Raw genomic sequence first — 8,570 nt, 5'->3', positions numbered from 1 at the left:
AAGAGAAGGAAGAAAAAGCCACAGCCCCACCCAATATGCTAAGTGTAGTCATTAAGTGTTTATCAGTTGCTCAAGGGCGGTGAAAGAGTAAAAATACTCTGTACAGTTTACAAGGCAAAACTATAATCCAGTCTCAGTGTTCCTACATGTTCCTGGATGATGCATATCCTGCCTCACGTTCATCTACGCAAAGATCATCGACATCAATTTACTCTCTGCCTAATTTGGCTTTGAGTCACTGTCATGAGGTTATCAACACTTTAGAACAAAATGATTCTAAAGTTCTGAATAGCACTTTATTCTGTTTAAGATTCCATTTTTAGCATCACTTGGAACACTTTTGCCTCAACTGTTAATTTAAGAGAAGTCCAAGTCCTCAAACAATGCAACAATGCCAAGGAAAAGAATTTAACGTGCAAAGCTAAATGGGGGTTCCACATTCCTGCACAGCATGGCTTCTCAGATGTTGTTCATACCGACCCTGATTAGGATCCAGTTTAGGACTGGCTAAGTCTGGAGAAGTGAGTGATGCACTTTATTTAATATGTCATCTCTGGAAATTTCCATCTTTCCTTTTATATCATTAGAATTAAATACTTAAGGATTTTTCTAATTTTTTCCAAAGTGATATTTCAAAATATCATTGCATGAGATAAATCCAGACCCCCACTCTTATGTGTTCAGAATGTTGAGCTAGAATCACACCAAAATTCTATAATCCAGTGAACACTCCAGGGAGAAATCAAATAACTTCCCTCATAAGCATCTCTCCCTTTTAGAATTAGCTAACAGTAAATACTTTAGAACCCACTAACAACAACTGAGGCTGATGTAAAATGATGTGAAACTGCATCACCTGTACCACATGGCTGTACTGTTGGTATTAACTGGCTATTTAGTTGGGACTGTTGGGTGGATGCAGTCAAGCATCAAGGTCATTACAGGGATTGAGATCATTCCAAGAAGCTCATAGAGTAGAAAGACAGTCAAGAAGGCCTTGGTTCCAATTCCAGAATTTATTAACTGTACAATTGGTTAATTCCTGAACCCATCTGGGACTCCGTTTTACAGTTTGCAATTGGGAAGGGCTTTTGTGAAGATAAATATTTAATTAGGTAGCACAGTACCTAGCATATAAGGGGTGCACAATAATTATCTGTTGAATAAATGAGTGATCGATTTTCAGGAATTCAAGAATTGACAAAATCTTCTTTTTATCCTACTGAAGGTGAACTGACCAGCAAGATAGTTTTGTTGTTTCTAAAGTTCCTGACATGATATTTTTTCCTGTTTTCTTGCATTTTTGTTTAAGAAACTTTAAGTTTGGTTACCTATCTATGGAATACTTCAGAAAATTGATACCTAAAATTATTTTTCCCATTATCTCATCTCTGTCAAACTATTAAAGAAGAACAACAACAACAACAAAAAACAAACAAAAAAATCACCTCACTGTTACTGTATGAGCCCAGACACTTCTCTTTCGGTTTCTAAATTCACTGCCTAAACAGTGAATTCCTTTATGGTCCTTTTTGTCCTGGAGAATTACCATAACTTTAAGTATTGTCAGTGTACCTTAAACCCTACTACATATGAAAAGATGAGAAAGTTTCTGAGAACATGTGACATTCCTCAAGCTAGAGGAAGTAGATGGTGGCCAAAAATCTATATTTGGGTATGCTTTTTCTTTTGCATTGTAGTATCCTCCCAAAACATATCAGGCAGACATATCTTTCAGGTGCGTGGCAAATCACATAGGCTGGCTCACCAAACACCCATTTCAAACCCCCTTCCCTTGTTCCTGTCTATTTTATCATTATAGACTTCCTCAAACCTAGGGGTGACACAGCTCTGGTCAGTTAGGCATGAGTATGTGATTGCTGGGCAACTTTTTCCTCTTTTTCATTCTCCACTCCTGTAACTCAGACTAAATTCCTGGAGAAGCAACAGCCTCTTGGAGCCAAAAGGACAAATCACAGAGTAAGAACAGTGGGAGCTGTGTTAGCCTAAGTTCCGTGTGTTACCGAGACAAGTACTTTGATAAGCTGTTTTCTTTCTTCTTTTTTTCTTTAATGACCATAAAGCCCTTACTTTTTTAAGCTACTAAAGAAAGGCATTTCTGTACTTGCATTGGAATGCATCATGGTATAAAATCTGACTTCAAATCCTCCCTTTGAGATGATTTATTTGATGTCCCAAGTCAGATATTTTGTCTATGCTGTTCCCACATAACTTTGTGCATATCATTTTCCAACAACAACAAAAAAATGTTCTCATTGAGGTATAAATCAAAAAGTGCACAAATTAAAGGATATATCTTAATGGCCTATTACAAAGTGAGCACAAACTTGGAACCAAATCAAGAAATAGAACATCTGTAGAAACCCAGAGTGCCCTCTTGTGCCCCCTCCTGGTCACTATCCTTCCCCCTTCCCCAAAAGCCACTATAAATTAGTCTTTCCTATTTCTGAATTTATATAAATATTATACACACAGTATGTACTCCTTTGTGTCTGATGCCTTTAGGAAAATACTGTACTTGTTCAATTCATTCAGGTTGTTTTATGTAGCAATAGTCCATTCATTTTCCTTGTTGTTTAGCATTCCATTGTATAAATATACCAAAATTTATTTATCCAATCTACTGCTGATGGATACTGGACTGTTTCCAGACCTTGGCAATTAAGAGTAATACTTCTATAAACATTCTTGTGCATGGCTTTTGGTGCACATATGTATAGATTTCTGTTAAATATATGCCTAGGAGAGGAATTGCTGGGTCATAGGGTATGCATATGTCAACTTTAACAGTATTACCAAACATTTTTCCAAAGAGTTTGTACAAATCAGACTCCTATCAGCATTGCATGAGAATTCTAGAAACTCTGCATCTGCACCAATATTTGGTATTTCAGTCAATTTTATTTTAGCCTTTTTGTGGGTATGAAGTGAAATTTCATAGTGGCTTTTTTAACTTTGCATTTTCCTGACTACAAATAAGAGTCAAAATATTTCAAATGTATCTTGGCTATTTGGATATCTTTTTGTGTGTGAAGTAAACGTTCAGGTCTTTTGCCCACTTAAAAATTTTTATAATTGTGCTGTCTGCCTTTTTTCTTGGTGACTTGGAAAAGTGGTTATATATTCCAGATATTAACACTTTTCAGCTATATGTATTAATAATATAAATAATCTCTCCCACTTTGTGGCCTGCTTTTTCATTTTCTTAATAGTGATCCTAATTTTACTATAGTCCAATTTATTAGTGCTCTTTTATGGTTAATGTTTGTGTATTCTACCTTAGAAATATTTTACTACCTCAAGATTTGAAGGTTATCTTCTAGAAGCCCTACTGTTTTACTTTTCACATATAGATCTATAACACACCTTAACTGATGTTTGTGTGTAGTGTGAGGTGGAAGTCAAGATTTTTTTTTTGAATATGATATCCATATAGCATGGTTTCTTTATGATACAATGATGTGGCATCTTAGATTCCAGCCAATATGGCAATATTCTAAATTAATCATATTATTTGCAATGACAGAATACAGCATAGCATACTAAAATTTGATGAAAATTTTGTGATAGAGAGTATAGAAACTGATGTATTTAAAACAGGGAAAAACTGATTAAGGTTTTAAAATATTAGAAGAGGATAAGAAATGGCTTTTGAAAGTTAGAATAATTTAAATAAATTAGATATAGCAATATGAATTCATTATTTTCAACAAACATTCCCAGTTCTATTACCTAACCTAATATACACTCCTGAGACAAAATTTTGATCCCTAGTATTACTATTTACTGACAGTAGTGGAATCTATGTTTTGGACAGGGAAAACCAAAATGTGTCTAGAATATCTTGTTGTCAGACTGCAAGTGTGCTTTCAAAGTTATCTGGAATAGTGCTAAACAGGACAAGAATTCTAACCAAAAGGATAAAAACAAAAATAATAATTAAACTTCACTAGAGAAAGTTAAACCTTTAAAGTGTCATGGGTTCATAATATTACGCGAAAGGGCAAATGATATAAATTATACTAATTTAAAGTAATGAGTTAAAATGATATTTTTTAATGTTCTATACTGATAAACCCAAGTTATTTAAATACTATCTTCAAGTTTCTATCACTGCCTGAGTTGACCGTCAGAAATGTTAACATACGTTTTATATATATATAGTATATACTATATATGATCATTATTTATTACTTTATATAAATATATTTATATACCAATAACTTATAAATGTTAATATATATTCAGAATTAACTCAAATGTGCTTATATTTTTATCAATTATAGGAAACATTTTATTAAAATAAATTGGGTATCCAAGCATTTGAAATAGCAGGAAGAAATAAAAGACCAGGAGAAATTTTCCTTAAAGACTGAATATTATCTAAAGTAGAGATTCTCAACATTTGGTCCCCCAACAAGTAGCATCAGTGTCACCTGGGGATTTGCTAAAATGCAAATTCTCCAGCCTTTTCCAGACCTACTGAAGCAGAAACTCTGGAGATGAGGTTCAGCAATCTGTATTTTTAAGGCCTCCTGGTGATTCCAATGTACATTACAGTTTGAGAACCACTGATCTCATGAGACTATTTAAATTATTGCACAGCCTGAGCTATAAAGCTAAACTGTGTTGGGCATTTAACACTGACCCCCATATCTTTCACAGAAACTTGACTGGTTATAGACCAAATAAAGAGGCTACATTTTTCTCTGTACCACTGAGTTAGGGCTAGTCATTTTGAGACCCTACTAGACACAAAATTACTAGAGTGGGAATTCAAATCCAGATATGTCTTAATACAGGACTGCATTCCATACATTCATTTTCTCTACCAACATTCATTACAACTCTCCACTAAACAAAGGACAGAAGAAAAGTCACTTGCCTAAACTGAGCTTCTACCAAATCGTAGGCTCTATACATCCGAGTAACTCTAATCTTCATATCCACATATATTAAGATGAGCTGTGAAGGAGCCCAAGTTCAGCAAGGTTAAATATGGTCACCAAAGCCACACAGCCAAGCCAGGGCAGAAGCAGGATTCCACTCTAACTCTTCCTGAATCCATATTCTAAACATGTGTTCCTCAATATCACACAATGTTAATACATATGCCACATGAGTTCAACAAAAGTTTATTGGGTGAATGGTGAGTGAAGGAATGACCTGAATTTCCCTGTTACGGCATTTTCAGGGGTTGCCTCAGTGGGCCTGTTCCATATAGCTTCCAAAAACTGCAAAGACACACTGACCAACATGATGGTTCCCTTAATGGTAGAGGTAAGAAAGATACTAGAGTCACTGAGGAAGTCATTGACATCATTAAAATGTTTAGATCCTTCAGGAGAAAGATTTCAGTCACTCCATAATCTCAAGCTGTGTGTTTCCTCAGTGCCCCCCGAAAACACTGAAAATACACAAAATGATATAAAAGACAGCTTTTATATAAAAAGATAACTTTTTCAATGAAAGTGTGGATTTCAATACCTTAAAAAGCATATTACACTAGTGTGAAGCATTCCTGGCTCATTTAATTTAACTTACCTTCCAGATAACTTCTCAGGGAAACTCAGAACTCAATTTAATTCTAAAATCATTGTGAAATGACATAAGGAGATGAATGCAATAGTTGCTAATGTTTCTTGGTGGAGTCATGGGGCAAGGGAGAGAAAGAAACAGATTAAGATGCTGCAGACATTTGTTACTTGAAGAGCAGCAGGAATGGAAAACGCATAGGGGTAACATTTGAAAGCTGTGTGTGGGAGGCACTTGCACAAAATATTTTGTCAACAGGATTTCTGCGTACACCTCTCACACACTGCTTATGAAATCTACCCCAGAAGAGAGATTCTCAACTTTTTTTTTTTTTTCCCTTGCAAGCTGTCTAGCCTATGTAATTAAAGTCCGCCAGTAGAATAGCATTCAGGTGCTGACAAGATTGATAGTTCCCTAGCCTTTGCCATAGAAAGACAAAGTTAGGCACTTTCATTTCACTCAACTACAGCTGTGAAAAATGATCACTCTCATCTGCCTCCTAGCACAATCTCCACTGCAGCAGAGAAACTGCTACTAAGTTTCTCTGTCAGGTCCAGATGACATTTTCCCTCTGTTTTGCTGGTAGACATTCACTCTCTCCCAGCACAGTTATTAATATTTGATCAAATGCATGGCAACATCTTGAACCTTTATTCATGGTAATAATAAAAAATCATGGTGAAGTTCTCTAAAAGAGCACCCTGTGAAATAGAATCTGTTGTGAGAGGCTAAGAATCACTGATTTTCTCTTTACTTATTTACGACTATGGAACTCGAATTTCCCAAAGCATTACCATGTGTGTGGTTATTAGATTACGTTAACAGACCCAAGTTTGTGTGTTAATTAGCTCAAATCTCATCCTATAAGATTCAAAGCTTCTTCTGGGCCATACACATCAAACCCTCTCTGCAAAGTCTCAGTTATTTCTGGGCATAACACCCTCTCTTGAAATCCTATATACGTACAAAGAAAAATAAACACACACACACACACACATAACTGGTTTATCATAGAGCAGAAATGCGAAAAGTTTTTCTGTTAAGGACCAGGTAGTAAAAATTTATGCAGTGGAAGCCATACAGTCTGTTGAATCTTAATTATACCATTATAGCATACATCAACAAATGGACATGCCTGTGTTCCACAAATAAATCAAACTTTATTTACAAAACCAGGCTGGGGAGTAGAGTGAGCCTGTGAGCTGCAGTCTGTCACCTCCCGTCTGAGACGATGCCTGCAACGAGTTAGCTCACTCTCTTCCCTGGCTGTAACCAAGTGAGAAATCTTTGCCACTATATGCTCTGCATTTAGGAATGCATTTTTTTTTTCCACAGGCATAATATTTTTTGTTGTTGCTGTTTCTTGAAACTGTGTTTTCCACTTCTGAAGAACATCCTTATATCCCAATGGGACAATGAATCTACAGGTAATATCTGATTAGGATATTCCAATCCTAAACGGCTCCTGAGCCGTTGGATCTGACCCATAGATACTCTGTAGTCCACGGGCCATAAACAACCGTGAACATTTGTTAAACTTCTAAATCATACTCATTACTATTGGGCCAGCTTTAGAAATATTACAATCTATATATTTAAAAATTGTTTTATCTGTATAAACAAACACATAGGCAATTTTTTTAACTTTTTATTTTATATTGGATTATAGTGGATTAACAATGTTATGTTAGTTTCAGGCATACAGCAAAGTGGTTCAGTTATACATATACATGTATCTATTCTTTTTCAAATTCTTTTCCCATTTAGGTTGTTATATAATATCGAGCAGAGTTCCCTGTGCTATACAGTAGGTCCATTTAGTTATCCATTTTAAATATAGTAGTGTGTACATGTCAATCCCAAACTCCCTAACTATCCTTCCCCCCACATCCTTCCCCCCGGTAACCATAAATTCATCCTCTAAGTCTGTGAGTCCGTTTCCGTTTTGTAAGTAAGTTCATTTGTATCTTATTTTTTTTTTTTTTTTTTTTTTTGCAGTACGCAGGCCTCCCACTGTTGTGTCCTCTCCCATTGCGGAGCACAGGCTCCGGACGCGCAGGCCCAGCGGCCACGGCTCACGGGCCCAGCCGCTCCACGGCACGTGGGATCCTCCCGGACCGGGGCACGAACCCGTGTCCCCTGCATCAGCAGGCGGGCTCTCAACCACTGCGCCACCAGGGAAGCCCATTTGTATCTTCTTTTTAAGATTCCACATATAAGTGTTGTCATATGATATGTGCCTTTCTCTGTCTGACTTACTTCACTCAGTATGACAATCTCTAGGTCCAACCATGTTGCTGCAAATGGCATTATTTCATTCTTCTTAATGGCTGAGTAATATTCCATTGTATATAACACATAGGCAGTTGACTGAAATAATGGTATTCTCATTTATAGAATGTTTTTATTAGGAACTATTCAAGAAAAAAAAGCCCCAAATAACAAATGAAGTATCACATTACATTCTCTTTAAGGTCATTCTTTATCTATTCAGTAAACAGTTAATGAAAAACTGTTAGGTCCAGGTACTAGACTAGATACTGTGATGCAGTTATAAGCAACACGTATCTGCATCCTGAAGGAACTAGAGTTTAGTGTAGTTATTAGATTCTTTGTATAGACTTCTTAATCCTTAAATACAAACATCCTGTGTATCTGTGTATTTCACTAGCTCGAGTGCTCAAGTGGATTTTATGACCAAATTAAAATGACTGGGAACAACTGACTTTATTAACAGAAATTTATGCATTTTTCCAGGGAAGTCCTCACCCCCAAATCCTAAGTGACATTTAAATATGTTCATGTATTAGTAACTATTATGGCTCATCTTCAATTTCTTGGTAAAACAGCAGATTCTAAAGCCTTTCCGTTAGGGCCAGGGTCTGTAAATGCAGATGTCTGAACAACTCTGACAGTCTTTGTTGGATGTCTCCAGTGCTACTGACAGAAGAGCTAGGTGTTCACTGTTGCTAATAGCTGTGCCAGAAGCCCTAGACGTTCTATAGTGATGTCAC

The sequence above is a fragment of the Tursiops truncatus genome, chromosome 8 (assembly GCF_011762595.2).
Source record: "Tursiops truncatus isolate mTurTru1 chromosome 8, mTurTru1.mat.Y, whole genome shotgun sequence".
Classification (NCBI taxonomy): Eukaryota; Metazoa; Chordata; class Mammalia; order Artiodactyla; family Delphinidae; genus Tursiops; species Tursiops truncatus.
Note: the sequence above shows the minus strand (reverse complement) of the source record.